Raw genomic sequence first — 26,807 nt, 5'->3', positions numbered from 1 at the left:
TTATATCTTGGTCAGTGCCCAGACCTTGGTATACCATATTAATATTACAAGTAATGCTGTATCAGTTTCCTGAATCTCTGTTGACATCTTATCCCTTCTGTCATCTTGAGACAAGTGTGAATTTCTTGGGTAGCATCCATTGTGAGGAGCATAAGTAATAGGTTCTGTTTTACTATTAAAATTGTGAGAGATTTCCCTATTTCTAACCTGTTGTAAGAAGTGTGATTCTTGGAGATGCTGCTAAAAATACTTCTCAAGTAAACTGTTTTAATATTCCTCTCTAAAGGGAATGAAAGTAATAGTGAAATATCCAGCGACCAATTATCAGGCACTGTTGTTTGGGGCTGACTGGGGCAAGGGACACAATGGGGGTAAAGAGCAGAATGCACTGGCAAGGAATCGGAACAATGGGGTATGAAACTATAGTGCTGAAATAACTGGAATTGATTATTATCTTGGGTCTGGCCGCACGTCCCCGGCAGGATTACAAAAGCCCTATAACATGACAAATGTGTGCACGTGCAGTGCTTGTGACGGCCGGATCCTGTTCTGGTGAACTTGCATATTATGAAAGAAAGTTTAAATGCAGTTTTCTTCAGTTACTCTGTAGCGAGAGAGGAGAAAAATAGTTTTCCATGGCAAAATCAGCACTCGTCTTCATTTCCAAGATAGAGCAAATGCAACAGTGGCTGAAGGCTTAAAGTAGACCCTTGCAGTAGTGTAACTAGGGTGGGGTGACCGGGACAGTGCTCCCGGGCACCAATGAGGTGGACCCTGCAATGTCTAGGAACAGACGTTCTGCTTGTCCCTGGACAAATTGTGCCTGTGTTTGTCCCATAACAGAAATATCCGGGGTTTAGTGTGTGGCTGAATGTACTGTTGCTCTTCTAATTCATGGGATAACCATTCAGATGTGCTTTGTGATGTCCTGGGCTAAACTATTAGTACTTTTCATCCTGTGAGCCTTTTAGGATTCATCCTGGGACAACAGACACAGACATCTGAATGATTGCACTTTGTTCCAGCACAAACAATGTTTTTCTTTGGATAAATGCAGTGCCTGTTTGTATCCTTATCGTTGGAACTATTTGCACGAGGCAAGGGACGATTGTCTCATTAAGGAATCTCAACACTGGGAACAGGACAAGTTTGTGAGGAGGACAGAAGAAAATCATTAACTTGTGACTTTTTAAGGCATTTCCGAATCTCTGCTATATCCTGTAGTTTTGTAAACTATTGGCCTGATTATGTCTCTTAGATCTGTAGATAGAGGGACCACTCTGCCCATGGATTTCCTCTTTTTCAGATGCAAGAGAATACTGTTTGCTTCCAGAGCAGTGATTCTCATCTACCGTGCTGTGACCCTGGGGTACCTTGAGATCCTTTTAAGAGTGTTGTGGGCCCCTACGGGATGTTACCACGATTAGGTGTGGGAACATGACTGACAGGATGAACCCAGAGATTTCAGATAGGAATCCATACTGTTGAAGACATTTTGACCTGTTGTCTTTCTGAGCTGTTTGCTTTATAATTTTTCTGTAGTCACAAAAATGAGTGAAAACCAAGATCTGGCAAAGGTTCCTCAAATCTAAAAAGGTTGAAAACCACTACTCCAGAGGAACAACCACATGTGTTATGGTATACTCTGCAGCAGGAAATAGAAATGGGTAGGAGATAGCAGGGCCAGGGAGACTTGAATAATCTTCATCAAAACTTATGTATTTTTTAAAAAGTGTGCGTCTCCTCAGTAGCATTTCACTTCTCCCTCCTGCCTTTGGGGGTTTGGAATAGCTGAGGAGAATCCTTGATTTTTGAGGCTCCAGTTGAATCACGTGATCAGGTATGTAGGGTGAGCAACATGGAATCGTGGAATTGTAGCATTGGAGGGGACCTGAAGAATCATCTGATCCAACATCCTGCAGGAATGCTAGTCCTAAACTTGCTTCTATACAAAAGTGCAAAGCCCTTAGATGTACAGTGTATTGCAGATCACTAATTGTTCAGGTTTAGAGTTTGTGGGCCATGTATATTCCTGTGGGGATAAAAGGAGTAACCAGTATCCTGTTTCCTTTTGTTATGATGTAAGAAAATTTCTATAAAACAATCTTCATAAAGTGTTCCTTCCACGTAAATCTCTTTCTTAATGGCACTTGTGTTAGCTATTCTACAAAAAGAAAAATAGTTTTAAATCTAGATAAGTGTTCTTTTCATCATTTGAGAATAATGCAATTGTTAAACAACGCCCAACTGTAGCAATGCTGGGAAGTTTCATTTGTATCATTAAATATTACAGTTGGACCTTAACTGGGATAATTGCAATGATAAAATCATAAAACAAAAGCAATATTTTTTGCTTACCAACAAGTTAAATCAGTATATTTTACATGTGAAGGCTACAGTTAAGATTGCAAGTTTGCTGACAAAGAAGTTAAGTCCAACAGTAAATTTTGCAAAATCATGTTTTTAAGTATGCAGTATTGTATTGATCTGTGAGTTACTTCATATTTACTTAAAGAGTAAATATGATACTATCTTGTAGCGTACACAACATGACTGAATTAATATTGCAGTTAGAAGGCAAATGTGAAGTTGCCTATTTTAAATGGTGCTAGTTTAACAGAGCAAGTCACGATTTCTGTAGTCTAGAATTGTAATGCATGAATTTACATACACTTTTGGTTTTGTTTCCTGGATAGATTGTTTGTCCTGATTTTGAAACTCCTTTAGTCACTAAATTATATTTTTGATGCTCCAATTTCTCTCTAGCTTGTTTCTGCCTCTCTGTGATAATATAATTGGCTGTATTATTCTTTGTATAGAGTTGTTTATCTCTAGTCAATGTTATTGGCTTTAAAATATTTTACAATTAATTGGACTACCAAACTATTTATATTATGTTTATGCCATAGCGTTTAAATATAGTTCATTTCTCTTTCATTAGCTTTTCATACTTCCTGTTTTGAAGTGTATTCAACCAGCACTGACTCTTTAATAGGATTTTTATTTTCAGTAGTTATTGGAAATGGCAGACTTCTTCGTGCTTAGCCAGATTTGTGGTTGGCCCCATTGGACTAAATTTCATATAAGAAGCTAGACAGTTCTACAGTATGCTACAAGTGAACTCAACTTCAAGACTGCATCTAAACAGGGCTTATAAATATATTAAGCAACCTCAGTAGATGGGATTGATAGGTCCACCTCTTTTGTCTGTTGAGACATAGCATGTTGTAATTGGTTATTTTTTAAAAGAGCTTTGCTTCAGGTTTGTAAAAGATTCCCATTTCATGTAGATTAAGGCAGGGGGTTGGACTAGATTACCGCTTGAGGTCCCTTCCAGCCCTACTTCTTTATGACTCTGTGATAAAGATCCCTGAAAGATTTTTTTTTTTTTCAAAACAATTTGCACAACTCTGGCAGTCTGGAGTGTAGTAGTGAAGGATTTGTGAATTAAACTTTGCTTTTTAATGTAATATAGTTTTTGAGACATAGTGGTATAGTAAGAAATGTTCAATTTAAGTCCTCGGTATAGATTAGTGAATGGTACTCTCAGGAAATGAGCTCTAATTTATTGGCATTCAAACAAAGATGATTGAGATGGTTGTCTTGTGGTACAGGTCCCTGGAGATACTTTTTGGTTCCTACATTTTCCTTGGCTTCACTTCCATTTTCGTGGTAGCAGGCTGGCCTTTTAGGTACCTGGTATAAAAGAATCAAGTATTTTGGTTATTAAGATTTGTCTGCAGGTATTTCTAGTCGCACTTTCTAAATTAATTTGTGGATATTATCTTTAACATTTTTAAGAAATCATGTAAATCATCTTACTTGTTTTGTCCTTGACCAGCCAACTTCTGTACACAAACTTCATGGTGCAGATATTAAAAGGGCTATCAAATTTTATTAGCCTAGACAAAGCCCTTTAAATTTAAAACTTTGTGGATCATATAATGCCATCTGCTGAGGCCAATATGAGCAGAGCAAAGTGGCCTTGAACTATGCTTTGAGTAATAACAGAAAAATAGTATTAAATAAGAAAAGCAATCTAGAAATACCAGGTTTAAATTGATTATAGGTTGTCCACCCATGAGTTGTTATGAGTTGAACTAAAATTGGTTACACATACCTCTTAAATGGGTACAACTGATGACTTTAGATGAGGAATGAAATCCTGAATCCTTTAATGTTGGTTGCAAAATTCCCATTTGTCTTTTAGTGTGGTTTGTAGTTCATTTTAGCAACATGACACAGACAGGTATTCCATTGACTTAAATGGGACTACTTTTGTGTAAGGGCTTATGCATTAAAGTTGCACTGCTATAAGCTAAAGTGTTAATATTAATTGATGGTCCTTATGAAGATCATCTTATTTTGGTTTTACAAAGGCTCTTTTCTTTTTTACAGGAGTCAGGAACAGGTTTTAGTTAATGCTTAAGTCTTTGATTTTGTGCACAATGCAATGAAAAGTAGTTGCCCTTGTTTTTTCTTAATTTTTTTTCTAACTTGAACTACTGTTTTTACTTAAATTTTAGAAGGCCAGCTTTATTTCATGTTCACCAGCTTGTCTAACTTTATCCCAACTATACAGTTGGTGTAATAAAAGATATAACCCAGGAAAATCCTTGCCCCTCACACTATAGAATAAGGGTTTAAATATATTTATTATGAATTTAAAAAAAAATCTCATTTTAAGCTGTGTAAGCATAAATTAATTTGACACAGTAGACTTCTGTTACTGCAAAATAAATACAGGCCGTGCTAAAAGAAGCAGTCCTGAAACAAAAGAATCCTTTCTCTTTAAATAATAGATTTGATAAAATAAATAAAGTTTCCAGGCCTGTAACTTTATCATAAAATTGTAGTTGCTTGTGGATGAAGAAATGGGTGATCTCTGACTCATAAAGAGTATAAAGCCAGAAGGGGAAATGTGATCATACAGTCCTACTACCCACATAATGTAGTAGGCCATAGGACTTCTCTGAATGTATTGCTGCTTGAACTGGAACCTATACTTTAGGAAAGCATCTAATCTCAACATTAAACATTGTCAGTGGTAGAAATCCAGCACAAGCCCATGTAATTTTTTTCTCTCTATGATTTAAATAATGTGTGGCTTATTTCTAACCTGAATTTGTTTGTTAAGTCACTGGATAAAAATAAAGAACTAGTACTAAGAGCAGAGACTTTAACTTGGGTCTCCCTGCCTAGGTGAATGCCTCAGCTGTTGGATTGCAGAGTCATTTTCCTAGTTGTGTGCTCTCTGGCCCAGTGAATCTTGATATTTTTTAAATTTTTTAATTTTTACTTTTTTTGTGGAACAACTTCAGGAGAGAGAGGGAGATTTTTTTTCGCTACTCTACCCAGTGGATTAAGAAATGGGGCTGCCTGATCCCTCCCACGTGCACCCTTTGGCTGTGAACTCATCAGTTGATTGGTACAAGATCTGTTTTTCTGTGGTTTGAGCTTGGAGGGGCAGAGGAGAAAGGTGGTGATGAATGTTACTTTGTTAGATATTAATTTGAATTTTTTCACGTGGAAGAGGGAATTGACATGGGGTCTCATACTTAAGGCAAATAATGTCATCATGAGGATATAATATAACTACCCCGATCTGGTAGAACCATTATCTACTAATGCAGCTGCTGTTTCCTTTTAAGCACAGCCAGCAATGCATTTTGTGTGGAGCCTGATCACATAATATATAGGTTAAATGTACCCTGGGCACACTTTTGGATTGAGCCCCTCGGGAGCTTTAGGCAGAGGAGCACCTAGTTCCTAAATCCCAACAGAGCTTAGATGTGAATTCCAAACTGCTTAGCAGTGTCAAAAATAATAGCAGATGGCTAAATTTCCCTTCTGTTTCTCTTCCCCTCTGTGCCAAGTCTCACCTTTCATGCATTCGGAAAACAAATCTGCTTGTCCTGCTATATCACTATACATATGTACATCTTTTATGGCTTGATTTCAGGCTGTTCAACTTTTGGGCAGCTGAGGGTTGTATACCATATGGGCCAGAGGCCCCACGCGATGTGGACAGGTGGTCACCCTCCTCTTACCCCACTCTCCAACCATGTGGGTTGCCTAGTGTCCCCCCTCCCCCACTGTGTAGGCAGCTTTGCTCCCCCCTCTTTCAGTTGTGTGTGTTGTTGCCCAGCCCCTCCCACTCAAGTTGCACAGTGCGGGCAGCCCAGTTCTCCCCTCCCTCCATCATGCAGACTGCTTCTCCCATCCTCACCCTTCCCCTACTGCAGCACAGGTGGCCTGGCTTTAACTCCTCCTCAGCCTTGCAGATGACACCAAGCTGGGTGGAGCAGTAGATGCACTGGAGGGTAGGCATGACTAGGGTTCAGAGAGATCTCGATAAATTCGAGGATTGGACCAAAATAAATCTTACGAGGTTCAATAAAGACAAGCACCATGTTCTGTGCTTAAGATGGAACAGTCCCATGCACCAGTGCAGCTGGGAGGGGACTGGCTAAGCAGCAGTTCTGCAGAAATGGACCTGGGGATTACAGGGGACAGTAAGCTGAATGTGAGCCAGCAGTGTGCCCTCGTTGCCGAGAAGGCTGACAGCATGCTGGGCTGCATTAGTAGGAGCAGTTCAAGGGAAGTGATTCATCCCCTCTATTTGGCACTGGTGAGGCCATATTAGGAATATTGTGTCCAGTTTTGGGCTGCTTACTATGGAAGTGGACAAAAGGCAGAGTCCAGAAGAGGGCAATGAAAATTGATCTCCTGAGGTCCCTTCCAACCCTAATTTTCTATGATTTTATGAAAATGGTTAGGGGACTGGGGGCACAACTTGTGAGGAGAGGCTGAGGGAACTGGGCTTTTTTATTCTGGAAAAAGAGAAGACTGAGGGGGGATTTAATAACAGCCTTTAACTACCTGAAGGGTGGTTCCAAAGAGGATGGAGCTGGACTGTTCTCAGTGGTGGCAAATGACAGAGCAAAGAGCATTGGGCTCATGTTGTAGCAAGGGAAGTTTAGGTTGGATATTAGGAAGTACTTTCTCACAAAGAGGGTAGTAAGGCACTGGAACAGGTTATCCAGAGAGGTTGTGCAATCTCTATCTTTGGAGGCTTTTAAGACGCAGCAAGACCAAGCCTTGGCTTTGATGAACCAGTTGGGCATGGTCCTGCTTGAGCAGGGGGTTGGACTAGATGACCTCTTGAGGTCCCTTCCAACCCTAATTTTCTCTGGTTCTAGGATTACCTACCTGCTGTGTAGGAGGAACACCTGGGAGGGGTAGTGGCAGCTGTGAGGGAGCTCATGGGCTGGCTGTGTGATAACACTTTGAGGGCCACGTGTGGCCCATGAGGTGCCAGTTGGACAGTCTGGATTAATTGAGTGGGTAAGGTTTATGAAGGATGATGATGTTCACTAGGTTAGCTGTCTCTATGTAGTATTCAAAGGTTCACATTAGGTTTATATTTGTTCTGACAAAATTCAGTTGTAAGTATGTGAATTTAGCTGATAACAAAAAACTTGGGAAGGTCATAGAGAGCACATTTTAAAATGTGTCATGACATTTTTTTCGTCCTGTTTGCGGGAATGTTGATTATTTTACATACTGTTTCAGTCCCGTTACACACCATAGTAATGCATTTGTTTGATATGATTATACAGGATGCTGATTTGACCTCTCTCTCTTTTTTATTTCTTTTTCTTTTACGTTTGAATAAGCAATAGAATAAAAGAAAATTCAATCCCTTGTTTTAAATACCCTAGGATATTTCAGTTTTTGTAAATTTGTATGTGCTGCCTATAGGGAAGGATTGTGATTATGATCCAAATAGCATTTGGGAGTTGATTCTTGTTCCCACCAGGCAGTAAATTATTGGTGAGATTAGTTTAGCTTTTACTATCTGCCTAGTATAAAAAAAAAAAAAGTAAGATCTAGGGAAGATTCTATTTTTAGAAGTTTTTACTGTAGCTGATGTCATTTTCTTAAATATGGGTAAATAACGTAGTGAGATATATGCCACTATAAATATGTTTGTATATTTTTTCCAAGGGTTTCCTTCTCTGTTATAAAAGTGTTAGGCATTGTTTGTGCCACAAATGCATCCAACCACAAGTGAATGGCTTTTGAAACTACTTTCCTCCGGAAGATGAGCATCTAGAAGTAACAGGCAGGTAGAGTTGTTCTAGGTATTTTAGATGGGCCAGAACTCAAACTCTAGAGTCACACTTCCTTTTAAATTATTGGTATGGTAACTTGCTCAGATGTCATTGTTTTCAAATTCAGCTTTACGCTTCCTATTATAAACTCATTTAAAGCTGTGAATATCTACTTTTATGCTATGATGGGTGAGAAACGTGGAGAACCTTCCATAGAAACAGTAGATAAAAAGACTTGAAAAAACTTTGAGGGATAGAGCTGTGAAGGTGGGGAACAACTGGTGTATATGCCTTATGTCTGTGTTTTATTCTGGGGTAACTGTTTTTTTCGCAGCAGTTTACCATTTTCCCTGCTCCCTAGGAATGAGAAAGTGTAAGAGTACTTACTGTACACAGCTCTCCTGGAATCCCAGTGTAAGTTATATCACTAGACAAAAAGTATATAAATTACACTGCTATATGTATTTTCTATGTCTAGACCCTAAGTTCCACAAGCTAATCTTTGAGACCCAAAGCCACTTTAAACATGCAGTTTGTTTTTTTTAAATGGAACATTCATAGTAACATTAGCTAGAATATTCATAAATGGGTCTGAACTGCAGTGTTTGGATCCGGGGTCTTGGATGTGGGTTTATAGTATAGGACTGCTTGTATATCTCGTTATTTTGTTGACAGGAGGAATAAATCCATTGATCCTGATGACGCCAGTAAATCCAAACTCCACTGATTTCAAAGTTACTTCATATTTTGGCCTGTTAATTTGAGAACAGATTTTGACTAATGGTGCAGTGAAGGTTGGTAGTAAATGAATGATGCACAATTTCTGTATGGCTAAAGGGACAAAAATGTTTTACCCTTGATTTAGTGAAAAATAGAGTAATTCAGAAATGTTCTGTGAAGAAAGGAAGGCTGTGCTGAAAATGTGCTTTGTTAGAGAGCACTAGAGACTGATTCAGGCTTGAGTTGCATCAAAATGTGGGTACAAAGGATGGTAGTAATATATGAGTATATTCTTTGTATGTCAAATATAGTCTTTCTTAAAGGACTGAGTGTTAGTGAAAAATTTAGTTTAAAAATCTGTTAGCAGAAAAAACAAAGAATCTGTGGATTCAAGTTCATATATTATTGAGAAACAAATTTCTGTCAGCAGCAATAAAAATTAAAAGTGGTTGTGATATCCAGTCTTGGAGGAGATCTCACAAAACTTACCTACACCTTTTTTAAAGAGATGGAAATGAGTAGGTAAAGGTTGATTAACATCTGAAAGTGGGTAGGTAAAACTGATACACCTACATGTGCTTGGAGCCATTTTACCATCACAAGTAGAAGCACAACTGCATTTGACTCTAAATGGTAGCTAGCATATAGGGCCCTGACAGAAGTGACATTTTGTCATCTGATTGGCCCACTGAAAGTGCTTTGCAGCCATGCATTGACAGAAGTGCATAGCTTCAGAGCACTTTAAAAGTACCCAATTATGCGACCCTCATTACATGAGGGTTCAGATGATGGCTCTCCAAAGGGGCTGGGCTAGGGGAGAGGCGCTGCAGACTTACAGCCAGCTCCAAAGTGGAGTTTGAATTCCCCTCCTTCACCCAACAGAGAAAGTTTGTGGGGCAGTGGGTCGCTGTAAATCATGGTGCTTTCTTTGAAGTGTCATGCGTTACAGCAGAGAGAGGCCCCTCTGTCAGCACCCTTAATCCCACTTCACCAACAAGCCAAAGTAGGAAGATCACAAAAATGTTGCAAAGATCAAAAAGCTTTGAGTACCAGCAAAATTAGTATGGTTTGTTGTCAAATAAAATGACAGCTATGTTCCAGGCAGGAGATGATGTTACTTTTAAATACACTCTGAAAAGAAGTATTTTTAGATAAACATCACCATGCCTAATGCAAACAAAGCAGTGTGCTATTCTGTAGGAAGCTAGTTCTATTCAGATTATAAGCATAATGATTTTGATACTCACAGAGTGCCCCAACTCCTGTCACTAGTGTCCCCATTAATTTGGCATCCAGAGCTTGTGCCAAATAAGCTGGTTGCTCGCACCACTTGTGGCACATGTTGGAGGACGTGCCTGCTCTAAAGGATGATTTTAAAATGTTAACTGGAGTTGAAAAGTGTTGTTGAAACTGACACTAAGTACTTAAAGAAGCAGTTAGTCTTTACTTAAATATCTTAATACTAATGTCACATCTGTGTGCACAAGTGTAGGTATGTAGGTTTTCAAAACTATGTTCTTCGGTGCATCATAAAACATTGCATGGCTCTGAGTACTAAAGTAGAAGGCAGGGTAGATTTGCACCTTGATAGACTAACCGGACTCTCCAGTGTCTTAGAGTAAAACCTTTCATTTTATAGTACTTCATTTTATAAGCATAGTATGTTCTTATCTATTTTTAAAAGATTTGTGGTATTTTTCATTTGTGTTTTTAAAGAAATGTCTATATTCATGGAAATCCTTCCTTCTTCCCCATTTCTATGTTGTGCTTTTACACTTTTTACTGACATTTACAACTTAGAATCAAAACTGACTTAAGAAGGAGGTGGGTAAATATAATTGGCCTTCTTACATGTGAGGAATCTGATGCTATATAACTTGTCCAGATTTATACACAATGTGTGGCAAAACAACAATGAAAGCTTGTCACTTTGTAGAGCCTCATCCAGTGCCAGGCTTACTCTTTCTTTACTGGAAAACTATATATCTAAATTATTTATAATGCAAATAAATTATCTTTTGTTTTCACTGAAGTACTTTGGTTTTTTTGTTTTTTTTTTTTGTTTTTGTTTTTTGCAGGAAAAAATATAATAAGCTGTGGAGCTGTTTATTCAACATGGCAAATGCCTATTCATATGTCTTAATTAAGAGTAAGCTAAATCAGTGTTGTATACTTATTTTGCACATAGTGGATACGCATTGTGCACTTGTTAAAGAAAGCAAACATGTTAGTCCTATGTGTGAGAAATGAAATGATCATAAGCAGGGGTTGATCCAGGAGGAGTATGGTTGCACCCCACTTTTGCTGTGTGTCAAACGTGCACTGAGTTCTCTGAGCTCATAAGCACGTCAGTAAAATTCCTAATGGGAACTCTGCATATTGTGTGTGCCCTGGGCTCATTGGCTGGTTGGTGCTGGGTCTGGCTGAAACCACTGCTTTTATGCAGCTCTGGAGTCCAAGAGAACCAAAGCTGCTGTTTGTCCCTCCTTCTTCCTCTTCCTCCTCCTTTCCTTGTGCTCTGCCCCCTCCCCGTTGCTGAATTCAGCAGCAGGGGAAAAGGGGACAAGCAGCAGTCCTCAGTCCTTGGGCTCTGCAACTGGATGAAAACAGCAGTTGAGCATCACCATTGCTCTTTGCCCCCTCTTTCCTCTTGCTGATGTGTTCTGAGATGGGGGAAGGGAATGGGAGAGTGTATGGTGCCCCTGGCGTCCAGAGGCATGAAAGCAGGGGCTCTGGCTAGACCAGGGGTGGGCAAAATATGGCCCATGGGCTGCATCCAGCCCGCGAGGCTATTCTCTCTGGCCTGTGGGGCCCTAAAAAAATGTAGAAAATTAATATTTCTCTGCCCTTGGTTCCTGTCAAAAATGACAGGAAGCAAGGGCAGTAGGATCCAGGGGAAGCTCAGTGGTTTCCCACAAGTGGGGCCCACCCAGCCCCGCCCCCCAGCCGGAAGCCTCAGCCGTGGCTTCTGGGCTGGGAGCACGTGGCTAAGTTCAGGTGAAGGGGGACCCCGGGCAAGGAAGGAGCACAGATGGGAAGTGGCTCCTCCCCGCCCCAAGCCCGGTGCCCCGCGCTGCAGCTGCTTGCAGCCTGCGTGGGGCTGCCTGTGCCCGCTCTGGACAACCCCATGCAGGCTGCGAGTACCTGCAGCATGGGACACCGGGCGGGGGAGGGGCTGCTTCCCCCCCCACGCTCAGCTTTTCCCTGGGCTCTTTCCCTTGCGGAGAAAAGTGGCCCCTCACCTGCCCCATGGCCGTCGCCCGGCTCTGCAGGCGCTCGCAGCCCATGCGGGGCTGTCCGGAGCAGGCACAGGCAGCCCCAGGCAGGCTGCGAGTGGCTGCAGTGTGGGGCGCTGGGCATGGGCAGGGAGGGGCTGCTTTTTTCTCCCCCCAGGTTGGCAGTGGGGTGGGTTACAAGCTGGTGCTGATCGTGGGGTAAAGTGGCCCCACTCCTGCCCCCTGGCCAGTGCCCCACACTGCAGCCACCTGCAGCCTGCATGAAGCTGCCTGTGCCTGCTCCAGACAGCCCCACATGGGCTGTGAGCACCTGCAGCTCAGGGCTCCGGCTGTGGGGCAGGCAAGGGGCCTCTTTTCCCCATGCTTAGCACCAGCTTCTTCCCTGCTGGTGAGCAGGGGGTCGGGGTTGTGTGCTGCCCCCCCCCCCGCCTGTACCATGGGGTTGGGGGGCACTGGGTGTGAGCAGGCGGGGAGCCAGTGGGAGCATGGGGCCAGTGCCGGTGGGGCCCAGAGCAGGGTGGCAGGAGCGTGGGGTCCCAGCTGGCAGGGGCTCTATGGAGCTGGACCAGCTCCCCCCTCCCTGCTGGTGCAGCCCAGCCTGGCTCCACAGACCCCTGCTGGCCTGTGCCCTGCTCTAGGCCCCATCGGTGCTGGCCCTGGGACTTTGGTCCCAAGACATTGGGATGCTGGTCCCAAGATGGTAACCAGCAGGCGGGGCACCTGTCAAGAGGCAGGGCTAACCATGCGGCCCTCAACAGCCTGCCAAAACTGGGTAAGCAGCCCTCCGCCCAAAATAATTGCCCACCCCTGGGCTAGACCCTACAGCAACCAGCTGGTGAGTTCAGAGCTTGTGGCATACACAGAGGTCCTGGAGGAGATGCCCTGATATGGCGGTGAGCTTAGTGAGCTCACTGGCATCTAGGATCATGGTAAGAGGTGTAAGCTTTTGTCACTGCACATGCACAACACTGCTGGGGGAAGTAGCTGCACCCCTCCCCTCTTGCTCTGCTCCTGGATCTGCACATGTTCATGGGATTCTTCACAGACTTAATGAGAGGTGCAGAGTGCTTTTAGTTTGCATGATTAGGGAATTGTAGGAGTAGGTTCTGAGTCCATCACATGCCAGTACTCATAGCTAAGGATCTACTTATAGATTCATAGATGTTAGAGTCGGAAGGGACCTCAATAGATCATCGAGTCCAACCCTCTGCATAGGTAGGAAAGAGTGCTGTGTTCAGATGACCCCAGCCAGATGCCTATCTAACCTTCTTTTGAAGGCCCCCGGGGTAGGGGAGAGCACCACCTCCCTTGGGAGCCCATTCCAGATTTTGGCCACTCAAACAGTGAAGAAATGCCTCCTAATGTCCAGTCTAAATCTGCTCTCTGCTAGCTTATGGCCATCATTTCTTGTGACCCCCAGGGGTGCCTTGGTGAGTAGAGCCTTACCAATTCCCTTCTGCGCCCCCATGATGAATTTATAGGCAGCCTCAAGGTTGCCTCTCAACCTTCTCTTGCAGAGGCTACTCAATTTGTGATTTTGAGATTTTTCTCAGAAAGTGCAAAAAAAATTAAGTTTATGCGATCACCATGAAAACTGGCATTTGGGGGGGTGGTTCTAAAAATAAACTGCTTGCTCCCCAGTGGGAGGCAGTCACTATTGTGGCTCGGCCTCACAGCTCATCAAGGCAGGAAGCCACTGGCATGAAGGGAAGCGGCCAAGATGGCAGCTACCTCTGCCTTCTCCCTCTGCTGCTGATTGGCTAAGAGGGCTGCCTTTTTCTGCAGCTCTGCCCCTCTCGATCCTGTCCCTTGTCACTGACTGACCGCATGAAGGGCAGCCCTCTTCACCAGTCAGCAGCAAGGGTCAGGGCCACCAGGGCTTCTTGACCAATCAATTTGGGGGAGGGGTTGGGGCGGTGCAGAGGGTCTTGCCACAAAAAGACTGCAGAAATGGCTCCAGGTGCTGTAAGTGGCTCATGATTTCTACTTTGCCTCCACTTTTCATTCCATCCAGGAAGAGCACACACCAACTGCTGACACTTCCTTAGCCTGACGAAGGGTTTTTGAACCCGAAAGCTTGCTTAATAACTTCTCCAACCATTTGGGTTGGTCTAATAAAAGATATCAAATTCACCCAAGGAACCTTGTCTGCCTATGTCTTTAGACCAACACGGCTAGAACCCAAACCCCTACTTTGCCTCCATGCACTTTAAATAGATCCCTCCTCAGTCATGCTGATAGCTGGAGAAAGTCTGCAACTCTATTTTGGCTGGCTTTTAAAATGACGATTAAAAATTGAAACTGAAATGAGCCTGAATAATAGATATTTTAAAAATAAGTCTCTCAGAATTCAGTGTTTCTTTTGTTTGTGGTACAGTGGAGTCTTTATTTAGTTCAGCAAAGACTGTAGCTGAAATAGGATTTGAATGAGAGCATTGTTTTTGCTGGGGTACTTTTCTTTGGTAAAGGTTTAAGGCCAAACTCAGATCTAGGAAGCTTACCTGTTATTTTTTTTTTTTAAAGTGCATTTAAAGTTCTGGCATAAAAAGGCTTTTTTCTTGTTATGAAGAGTTCAAAGCAGTTTCTCAACACATCTCCTATTGACATCTGTTGAACAAAGCAGGCAAGGACATTTCTAGATTTGCTTAGTTGCTTTCCTGAGATTTAAATATAGCACTTAAAATTTATGATGGTTTATTTATTTCTTAAATAGTTCTTATTTCAGTGATTACCGTAATTTCACGCATAAAGAACACCCTGGCATAAGAGAGAGACTTTCTTTTTGAAAGGCAGAATGAAGGAAAAAACATCTTTCCTTGTAATGAATAACTGAGTAGCAGCACTTTGGAAAGTCTTGTCAACTGATCAGCAGGTGAGGGGGGAAAAAGGCTAATATTCTGTTTTGGGGGTGTCAGCCTCTCTATCTGGTTCACTGGACTACTGGAAGGCACCTGAAATTGGACCTTTTAGCCCTGCTGCGCATGGTCATTGATGGTGAGCTTGGCTTGCTACCACTGGACCCCATACTCCTGCTGGTCCCTGCACTGCCCCTGCCAGTGTAGTAGCCACTGTGTCAGCCCTCCTGCCGCAGGTTGGATGTAGCATAGGGTCCGAGTCGAGTTGGATATCCCTGTTCTGTTTATTACTTTCTCTGAAAATAGTTCTCTAATGAGAGTACTGTGCATTGGTTAATCTACTGACCTTATGCTAGCATCTTTTGGTTTCAATTTCTTTTTTTTTATTAAAAAACTTCAAGTTCTACTCTTTGTAGGAATGATAGGCTAACTTCAGTGTGTTTGGAAGTGGTGGTAAAGCTCATATCAAAGTAGTTATTTTTTTGTGCTGTGCAATATAGGCTGTAACAATATTCGGTAACCATCAGAACATATTGCATGCATGAGCTTGAAACTCACTCTCTTTCTATTGTTCAATCTCTGGAGTATAGCACTTGCCCCACTATATAAAAGAACTGTTTTGCTGTGTGTCAAAGGGAAAAACAACAGTTTCATGTCTTGCAACTTAGTTTAAAAAATACAGGAAATAGGATATTTTTATGTACTTTTGGCCAGAACTGTGTCTGCATGTGTGTGAGTACACATGCACGTGTTTTCCTTAAATCACTCATTTGATTTTTTTTTTTTAATTTTTTTTTATTTGAAAGTGTGGAATCTGTAAGGGTTCCCCAGCAAAACTTTTTGAATAATACACATGGATTTTGTTGTTAGTGTTGGAAATTTAGGAGTTGAACTTCTGCAAGTGTTTTCGTTGAGAATTATGTGATGAGTAAGGTAGCATTTTTTGGAAATGTTGAAATTCCAACAGTCATAAGTATTGTTTGATTGCATATTGTATAGAGCAAAATTCAGTGGATGTTTCCTCCCCCCCTCGCCCCACCGCTTGCTTTATAAGTTGTTCATATTTGTAGCAAATGGGGGATTGTGCTATATTAAATGAGCAAACTATATTTTATGTTTACATACTAGGAATAAGCCTCTATAAGCTATACGCTCTTACTCAAACACGTGCCTGTTGTACTAATTACTGCAACATTTCTGTTGTACTAATAACTGCAAGACTAGTAAACTACAGCAAAGTGAAAGGATTTGTGATATAAAAGAATATGGAAAGAAGTTGGAAATATGGAAAGAATATGGGAGTTTACTCATTATATAAGCATAACTGATGATACAAATTTATGGAAGAATCCCATATTACATGGCTACCGTTTCATTATGTTAACTGGGAAAAAGTAATTTGTGTAGTCAGCCTCTGAAGTGTCCATGCTTTTTAGATACTGTAATCTGTTTATAAACTAGTCATTGCATTTGGAAGTATTTTACAATGCATTCACCTTCATCCAATTTACTCAGAGTATTTATTTCATCAGATGCTCTTTATTAAGTTTCGTCATGTTAATCTAACGAATCTTGTAGTGATACTGCCAATATGGAGCTTAATCTAATAATTGATTTATTATCTGCATTGCTGTCAGCCCTGAGCAATATAAGCATACGCTGAATGTGTAAAGTAAATGGGACCACTCATAGTTAAAGTTAGGCACATATTTGAGTATCTTGATGAAACAGGGTCATAGTTGATGTGTTCATGACTTTTTTTTTTCACTAAGCAGTTCATTACAAATGTGACACTTGAAAAAACCAGTATGATGATCAGGTCTGAATGTCCATGTTCCCTTTACCCTCTCTAAGGTGATATTTAAATGATATAAAGAAACAGTAATCTAAATTTTTGTTTTAAAAGAATGAAAACTAGCTTTGCTGTCCATTTGCTTTATAAATAGTTTAGAACTAGGTTGTGAAATCTTTATTCATTTAGAAAAAAATACTTATTCCAGGAACAGTTCCCTTAAAATCAGTAAGAGAAAGGTACACATGAGCAAATATTATAAGCTGTCACTTTTTTGGAAGGGGTTGTGTTTCAACTGTTTTGTTTTGTTTTTTTTAAATAGGAGTTGTTTAAAAAAGCCCAGTTTTAAGTGTAGTGCAGCTAGATGATCGGCAGGGATCTGGGTTTTTTGTTTCCCACAGAAAACACCATGGATTTTCCCTTTTTATGCAAGGGAAAATGCTAGGGTTTTTTTAAGTTTTAACAGAAACACGTGGATTTTACTGTTTTGCCAAGAGCTCTCTGCAAGCTGGCAGAGGTCCAGCTCGCAAGGGGTGGGGGGAGCAGGAGGAGGGCAGTTGGGCAGGGGGCACCATGTATATGTACATGCACATGGCTGCTAGGCAGCCTGAAGAGCAGTTCATGCAGGTAAGTGGAGGGAATTGAGACCCCCAGAGGAAGGGAGATGGGCGGGGCGGGGCTGGACCTGGGACAGCTGCCCAGCTGGGCAATGTATGGGGCTTGGGGCCTGGGGCTGCAATGCATGGCTGCAGGGCCCTGGTGGGGAGTGGGATGGGGCTTTGGGCAGCTCGTATACAGGGCTGGGGGGGGGTGCCAGGGGACTATGGGTGGGGGGCAAGGGGTACCAGCAGGGGTGGGGGGCCTGTGAGGGGGAGTAAGGGGCACCAGCATGGCCCATCAGGCTGGGGGTGGGGTGTGAAGGGCTCTGGCAGGGGTGGGGGTCTGTGAGTGGGGAGTGAGGGGCACCAGCAGGGCTGGAGGGCTGTAGCTTGGGAGTGAGAGCTGTAGACCTGTATCCTGGTGAGCTAAGAAGGCAGGGAGAACTCTGATTTTTTTTTTTTTTTTCCATGATAAAAAAAACAAAAACAAACCCAAAATCAAATACCAACGTGTGTAGGTACTTAGACTTTATTTTACGGTAATGATTGAGGCATTGGTAGGCTTCCAAACTGAAACCAGGATCCTTGATGATCTGTACTAGATGTAAGAGAAAAGTACAGCTGTATATGTAAATGGCTTTCCATCCCTATGAAAATCTCTATTGTTTTATCCTTATCAGTTGGTAGCATCAACCAAATTAATGTAGTAGTTTTCAAGTGGGTGTGGTTTGCCAGAGAGTAATGGTGTTTCACAGATTCACAGAAGTTTAGAGCTGGAAGGGGCCTCATGAGATCATCGGGTCCAGTCCCCATGCTCTGGGCAGGAAAGACTGCTGGGGTCAAATAACCCCAGCAAGGTGCGTGTCCAGACTGCTTTTGAAGATCTCCAGGGTAGGTGCTTGCACCACCCTTGCTGGGAGTCTATTCCAGAGTCTGGTCTCACGATCAATGAAGTTTTTCCTTGTATCCAGTTTGAAACCTTCTTCTAGGAGTTTATGACCGTTGCTCTTGGTTTTGGTGACCAGTTGTTCACCTAGCCCCTGATGCTCTTCCTTGATATATTTGTAAGCTGCCACCAAATCCCACCCCCCAAAGTCTTCTCTTTTCTAGGCTGGACAGTCTTATGTGTGTCAGCGTTTGCTTGTATGGCTTGTTCTTCAGGCCTCTAATCATATGAGTGTTGCTGCATGTTGATGTCAGTTTTAACACTCTTCCTAAGGAATGAACATGCAGAGATGTGTTGGGTGTAGGGAATACAAGTGACAATATTTTGCAGCTAAAGGGGCACGTGGCCCCAAAAAATAAAATAAATAATTTAAAACCACTCTATTAATGTAGGCATCTTGTTTAAATTTCTGTCTTACTCACAGGGGTTTAGGTTGTAGCCGTGTTGGTCTAAGGATATAGGCAGACAAGGTTCCTTGGGTGAATTTGATATCTTTTATTAGACCAACCCAAATGGTTGGAGAATAGTTATTAAGCAAGCTTTCGGGTTCAAAAACCCTTTATCAGGCTAAGGATGCTGCAGCAGTTGCTGCGTGCTCTTCCTGGATGGAATGAAAAGTCAAATTCACCCAAGTAACCTTGTCTGTCTTACTTAGTCTCCCTCTCTTGGGGGGCTTGTTACCAAGGTTCCCTCCAAGCTGCATGTGTGTGCAGCTGCACACAATTTAATACCATGCTGTGCACTAACTTATTAACCTGGCACATTTGCCTGGAGAGGAGCTGAGCTGTGACATGGTGAGGCGGGGGCTGGTGTGGGCCCTGCTGGTGCCAGGGAACTGCTCTACCGGATTAGTACTGCTCCCCGCCTTTCAGCTGCTTTTACATTGCAGAGCTGTGCCTGCCCACCCGCCTGCCTTGTCCGGCAGCACCCCCTGTCGGCCACAAGGAGCGGCGCGGGCAGAGCTGGAGGGAGGGGCAGGGTCGGGCAGCCAGGAGCAGCCATGTCCTTCAGTGCCGCCTTCGGCAGGAGCGCTACAGGGGCCACTTTGAGCAGGATGAGCGGGGAGCACTGCCTGGAGGGACCCTGCTTCCCATAGGGGCTCAGGGCCTACAGGGTGCCCCTATGGGGGCCCTCCTGCCAATAGGTGCCCCTGCCCCTATAGAGAGACTGCTGCCCCTAGGCTGCCCCAGCTTTTCCTTTAGGCGCCCCGACTGCCTAGAGGGTGTCCATGTTCCCTTATAAGGGGCCCCTGTGCCCCCATGGGAGCTGCACTGCCTATAGGGGGACCCTGCCCCTCGTGGGGACTCTAACCCTACCCCTAACCTGGGGTCCCCTGACCCCTAGTTGTCTCTCCTGCCTGGTGCAGGGTGGGCTAGACCTGATGATCTTGTGAGTTCCCCTCCAACACTTACAATCTACGAACCCTATAGACAACATCCAGTGTCTACAGGGTGCCCCTGCCCTCATAGGAACCCTGCCTCCTATACGGTGCCCTAGCTTCCCCTGTAGGGACCTTATTGCTTATAGTGCCCCCATGGGAGCCGCACTGCCTATAGGGTGCCCCTGCCCCTCGTGGGGACCCTAACCCTGAGAATAGTGGTGAGGATCCATTACATGAGGATCTAGTCCTATTAGGCTTAGCGTAGTCCGGATCCAAGCTTAGCGAACAGGGGATGCAGGACCGAAGCGGGGCGCTCATGGATTGCTACACCATGGAGGGAACATTACTTGTTACCCCGTCATACTTTATTTTTAGTTAAAATTATGCTACATTTAGTTATTAAAAAAAATACTAATCCTTTTTCTAAGAGTTATCTTAGCCAAAGAGGTTGGGCTCTTTAGGAACAGAACAGAAATTGGAATATTCCAGGTGAGCAAATTTAGCATGGATTGAGAAATGTGTAATCTGATTTGAAGCTGATAAGTAGAAGAAACTGCAGGTGAGGCTTCATATAAGAATACTTCAAATCCCTAATAATGAATATGAGATCCTGCATCTATTTTCAGCTCTCTTCTCTCTGCACCTTCTGAGTTAACACCACCTAGAACTGTCTGATGTATTTGGGAAATGACATCAGGGTGTTGCCTCTCCAGCGGATGTGTCCACCCTGTGCATTTGTGCACACATTCTGTTTTTAAAAGTTATCTTTCAAATGTGTTGAGTGAATTCACTCTAATACAAACCTGCATTGTTTTTAGAAAGCACAGTGCAGGAAGTGGACCATCAATGTCTATCAGAAACAGAAACGTACTGTACTTGCATAGGTTCATAAATCTGTGTTGACACAATGCATAGATGCTCATAAAACTACTCTTGCAACTCGAGCAGCAATCCAACAAACAGCCATAAATTATGTTTAAAGAAAATAATTCTCTTACAGTAATGTAACACTGGACTTAGTAAGGGAATACTTGTTTTGTCAGAAATGTCTGAGGTTATCAGTACCGAGGGAAACTTTTTTTTTCTATCTGATCTTCCCTATGACGTATTTGCCACTTAAATGTAACCTGACATTCCATGTGCCAAGCAGTAGTCCTTCTATAGACACTTGAAAATGTTAATGAGGATGCTTAGTTTTTCTAGATAAAAGCATTTAAAATAGCTTTTCTTTTGAGGTAACATACTATTCCCAGGCAGTTTGCAAGTACCATATATGAAGCAGAAATAATATAATTGGTCATGCTGGATAATAGATTGAATTTGCAGGATTATTGGGAGGAATCCACTATACATGAAAAGATAACTCCTTGAAGATGTCTATTCAACAGATATCAGCAGTAAAATAATTACTGATTTAATACAGTGAACCAGTGTTAATAAAAATGAGTGAGAAGATAGCATGGCTTTCAGTGTTCTGTAATGTTGTAAGATATTTGCATGGAAAGGGGAAGAGGTAGAAATGGCTTAAGTAATGTAGTTGCAGTTTGTGAAATTCTCAACAAACGAAACAGTAAATTCACAACAGAAGGCAGGATCACACCTTCTCTCCCTCAGCCAGAAAAGCCATACTGTTCCCAAATCCAACAGTGAAATAGTAATCAAGCAGGTGGAGGAAAGAAGGATCTAGTGTCATCGTCAGCTGTGAAGACTACATCAGTGAGGCTAACTGACACCTCTCGGACACCAACTACTATGAATAGAGACCTACTTAAGTTGCGGTAAGACAAAGCCATTTTTGCAGATTTATTCTGGGATGAAGAGCCCATTTTGCAGGCATTTTGTGGTGGCCCCTACACTTGATGCTGATTGGTGGAGAGGCCCTGCTCCTTGGCACTGATAGGCAGAGAAGACCTGGCGGGGAAGGAGGAGCAGCAGCTGCCATCTTGTGTGCTGCCCCCTTTGTGCCACCCCTCCAACTGGTGCCTTCCCCTCCCAGATTTTGTGGGCAATTCAGGATTTCATGGTTTCTGCAAAACCACGATTTAGGTAGGTTCCTAACTGTGAAATACCTGGGGAGGACCCTACAACAGTATTCACTCATGAACTGGAAGGTATTATCAAATCCCTTCTGTACCAGCTTCAAGATAAACCATTTCCATTAATCCATCACTCTTCTACCCCAAGAACCTCTTGTGTGTCCCCAAAGATTCAGAAAGAAGGCAACATCGACAGACCCGTCATATCCAACTGTGGTACCATCCCTGAAGAGTTATTGGGATTCATAGGTCACTGACAAATGTTCAGTTAAAGGTGTGACGGAATCTGATCCGTGATTCCAACAATTGTGCCTCCCATCCATGGCAGGGCACGATAGTGGAATTGGGGATCAGATCTCAATTGTGCCATGTTGCCAGTGCAGTGGGATCCTGGGATCATGTGCTCCTGCTGCTGGGAGCCCCAGTCAGCTCATGGGTGCTCCCAGCTGTAAAATGCACTGGAGCCCTTCAAGACTCTGGTGTTGGCCACGCATTCAATTTATAGTGCAATGGTAACTAGTCACAAAGCCTTTTCACACATTTTGTGTACATTTTGACTTACTTCCTGTATTATCATGCCACTAATTGAATGAATGCGTGGCTGGGTTACTACTTAAGTGTGATTAACTGATTAATTATGTCTTTTACATCTGCCAGAGGCCATAAACCATCCAGAAACCACTTATCACTCAAAGAGCAAGTTGTTTTACAGGACACCACAAACTTTCTCAATAAGATCCAGAGCATCAGCTACCTCCCTTAGAAGACCATACTTGCAACCATAGATGCCGCCAGCCTGTACACTAATATCCTAAACCATGAAGGTACAGCTGCCTGCCTGAAATACATACAGAAAATCAGATTACACTTGGATTTGCAATAGCAACATATTGCACAAATTGTCCATTTCACCCTTACCAACAACAAACTCACTTTCAACAACTGGTGCTTCCTCCAAACCGCAAGCACCATTATGGGTGCAAAGGTGGCTCTGCAATATGCCAACCTGTTCATGAGCTATATGGAAGAGAAGCTTTTTTTTTTTTTTTAAGATTTCACCACCAAACCTGAATTATACCTGTGTAGACATAGATGATATCATATGGACTGAATAGCTGGACTTGCTTATTGACTTTCAGATCAGGTTTAACAAGTACCATTCTTCATTCAGGTTCTCTCTGGAATGCTCCTACACTAGCATCAACTTTTCTAAGTATCACAATCCACATCCATGCTGGTACCCTACAAATTACTGTGTACAGAAAATCCATGATCCACCACACTTATGTCCGCAAAACCAGCAAGCATCCCAAATGCCCCCAAAAAACGTTGATATACAGTTAGACTCTTGGATACTACCACATCTTCTCTAAGCAGAATGCTCCATGATGCCCATCTTGCGCAACTGAAACCTGTCTTTACCTAGTTAGGACACTCAAGCTGAGAAATAGCCACCCAAATACGCTGCAGAAGCTTACTGAATACCCTTGGTTGTCACCTATTATCATCCCAAACTTGAACTAATAAGCAAGATCATCGAACGACTATAGTACATACTTGAAAATGACCAGATTTTGAGAGGGAGAAACTCATCCTGCCTTCCTCCACCCGCTCCCTGCCCTAGCCTGATTCCTGGCCTTCAAACAGTCCCTAACCTTGTCCAACTTGTCATCAGAAGTAAACTCCATGCTGATCTAATGGGACACAGCCCTGTTTTAACAATAAATGCAAGACCTGTCAACTCATTTCTACTGCCACAACTATCGATGCTCTCCATAACGAAAGCATCAGAATCTATGAAGATCATGCACATGCTTATCCCAGAATGGAGTATACCTCATCAGTCCCCGAAGTGCCCTCATGGGTATTATGTGTGCGAAACCAGACAAACTGTACCAGAATGAATGATCACCCAACGAACATAAAGGGCAGAGACACTAGAACTCAGCTAGAAGAACTTTTTCGGTTAAAAAAAAAAATCATTCCTTGTCTGACTTCACAGTTGTTGTGATCAAAAGAAATCTGCCAAATACCTTTGAAAGATGAGAAAGAGAGGTTGGTCATTTAACTGTGACTTTCACGAATTGTAACCGTTTAAAGTGATGCAACCGCCACGATGGCCCAGGCAAGAATTCTTCTGGGTGATTTTTATCTTTCATTGCACCAAATGTATGGTTATCACAGTACCCTTCCTCAGGACACAGCAAAATGTGTAAAATCCTTCTTATGCAGAGCAGAGCCTCTATTCTATGCATTTTGATGCATCATGTCAGCCATTACCTCGTTTGCAAAGTTTATGTTGCAAAGTTGAGTTTATATAAAAATATCACTTGACATGCCTTCTATCCAGGTGCTTCTCCCTTCCAATGGGTACATCTTATTCTGCAGAATGCGTCAGGCTCAAGTTTAAATAACAGGCACTTTTCCGCCTTCCTAGAACAACTGGATTCAAGTTACCTGTCTTTGAACTCTCAATATTTAGGTGCAAGTAGATATATTTTTTGCCCAAGTTTAATTTTGCGCCGTAAAGTGTGTATATTTCGGTTCATAACGACCATGTGCCATTCCTTAAAGGAAAATTACTGGAATTAGTTATCATTAAGAGACAATTTTTTTAATGTTAAAAAGAGAGAATTTCAACAGTATTTTTTGACATGTTTATTTAGTATTTCTGTTCATGTAACAAGATTGAATTGTCTTATGTGCCAGGATTTTTCCACTCTAGTTGTCCTCCACAGGAGTCTAGGGATACAGAATGAAGCTTGCATATTAAAGGACAGTTGTTTAGCTCTGGGTATTGAAAACTTTTGGAAGATTGTATGTGTGGCTTTTAAAAAAATAATTTAGGGCTGGAATGCTGCCTGGCCTTTGAAACTGCTCTATGTCCATGGAGTCAAATTCATTATTGCAGGGGTTTAGGTTGTGACAGCTTTCAGTCTCTTTTCCATAACAATAAAGATTCCCTTTAAATTTGGTCTTCTTCCAATTCAAACTCTGGCTGCAAATGAAGTATACTCTTTTTTTTTTTTTTAACTGTTAATTTTTGCCATGATTTTCATCTTTCCCATTGGTGATACAATCTCCATTATTGCATTATCCTAAAGTTCTAATGCTTCCTGTGATCTTTTGCACTGTTTATACTCAGCTGGAGATGATGCATTTTTTAAAATAAATTTTATGTTATGTAAAATTCTGACCTAAATTACTTGCAAGTACTATTTGTCCACTTTAAATTTCCATTTGTGCTCATTTTTGCAGGCAAAGCATCCGCTTTCTCCAGGGCTACTGATAAATGTACCGACAGATGGTTTTATTTTTCTTTCCAAGTTCCTAGCGTGCATTTTTAAGCTTTGTTCAATGTGAGCCTGTTGTCAGAAATTACTGTGAAATTGATGGCAGTCTGACTATGTAATACTATCTTAACTTTTGACGGTGAAGTCTGGCATGTGAAAACTGGATGGATTACAGCTTAGTATTTCACATTTAGATTCCATGTTCCTTTAACTGAAGAGATCAGATTGCAGGGAACAGCACATGAGAAATTTAGGACATGTACAAATAAATCCCCAGAACAGATTAGAAGCTCTTAAAAACTTGAAGGCAACAGTATTAAAAAATCGGTGGCAAAGTGTTAATTATTTCGATGTTAGAAAATAGTTTAGTCAGTATGTTTGAACACTAAAGAGATCGGCCAGGTACCTGTAACCAGGGGCTCTATCATCATGGCATACTTAAAGGTCAGTTTCTCCAAAAAGACACTTTCTTAATTGTTAACTTTGCTGTAAGTGAAAGGCTTTCTTTCAGATAATCTAGCTCTTTGCTTGAATCTGCATGAAGTTCTGAACTGGTTCATTTTACTCTGTTATGGGACTGATTATTAAGTCACAAATATTTAATTACACAATCTGATGGGAAGAAGAGGTGGTGAGGGAATGAAGAAAAATAAATAGCTTTGAAAGTTAGTAAATATAAAAAATATGAAGGAAACCAGTGAGTTGCGGTTACCATTGATCTTAAAATCTATCCAGAATGGATGTCATGCAAATATTGTCGCTAGACTATAAAGGCAGTACAGGAAACATGACATACAGAACTGAATAAAAAAATGAGTTTAGCTGTTAAAGTATTAACATTTATCATCTCTTAATGTTTTTAATTTTGAAGAAAGATGCCAAACTTATCACTGTTAAAATTGTATGCATGTATTGTCATGTCTTGTTTTAGCTAAGCAAACTTTTTCTGCTATAACTTCTCTCCAGAGTATCAGTTAAAATATTTTCTTCACTGCAGCTTTTAATCACGTGTTAGATCTGTTCTAACAGGTGGAATTAGAGCTGTTTTTCCCTCCTTCTCCCCTTATTTTACTGTCAGCCTCTCACACTTCAAAAGAATGGAAACAAGCTGATACAGCTGTTTCCATCTTCTCTGTTCAGGAGCTTGGCTGTATGTGCCTAGGAGGTTGCTAGGTTTATTTTCATTTAAGGAGTTCTGTGAGCTTGGCACACAGTGCACATGGAATGTTTAAAGATTTCTTTCTACAGACCTCCAAAGTTTTACTGGGTATTTGTAGACAACATATATATATTTTTTTTTTTTTCCCAAAATGTGGCCAAAACTGTGTATTTTCCTGGGAGAATAGATGAAAGATAAGGTCACTTCCTGATGGTATGAAAACCATTTTCCTAAACTTTAGACTAGCTCCTGAACTCATTACATCAGATTCTATACCATGTAAAACCTATTTTATTCTTTGTCAGCAAAGGAAGTTAACTTTTAAAACTTCAAAAGTATCTTGCACCATCTCCTTTCATTTTGGTTACAGTCAGGCTAAACCATTTTAAGTCCCTCTGTCCTCCAGACCAATAATCCTAATAGTTTTCAGTGGCTAACAAATCAGGAAAAAATAGCTAAATGACACTCCTCTTCTATCACAATTTAAAATTAGAGAAGAAAGTGTCAGATGAAGATTTGACTCCTCATTCAGAGGAAGAGGAAGGAAGATTGCAGGTTTCATATTAGCTACATTATCAGTTACAGACATCTTTGGGTTTGATCCTTTGATAGGTTTGGCAGAATTTGAGTGTTGTTATTAATAATTTTGATGGATAATATTTTTAAAATAACT

General features: G+C 41.8%; 1 protein-coding gene across 8 annotated transcripts in view; it reads left to right on the top strand.

The window, feature by feature from the left end:
* The window catches only part of ATRNL1 (attractin like 1), a 1,033,288-nt gene that overhangs the window by 5,349 nt on the left and 1,001,132 nt on the right, over window positions 1-26,807 (top strand). The window lies entirely within an intron of this gene.

The sequence above is a fragment of the Alligator mississippiensis genome, chromosome 6 (assembly GCF_030867095.1).
Source record: "Alligator mississippiensis isolate rAllMis1 chromosome 6, rAllMis1, whole genome shotgun sequence".
NCBI classification, from domain to species: domain Eukaryota; kingdom Metazoa; phylum Chordata; order Crocodylia; family Alligatoridae; genus Alligator; species Alligator mississippiensis.
Note: the sequence above shows the minus strand (reverse complement) of the source record. Positions and strands in the feature narration are given on the sequence as shown.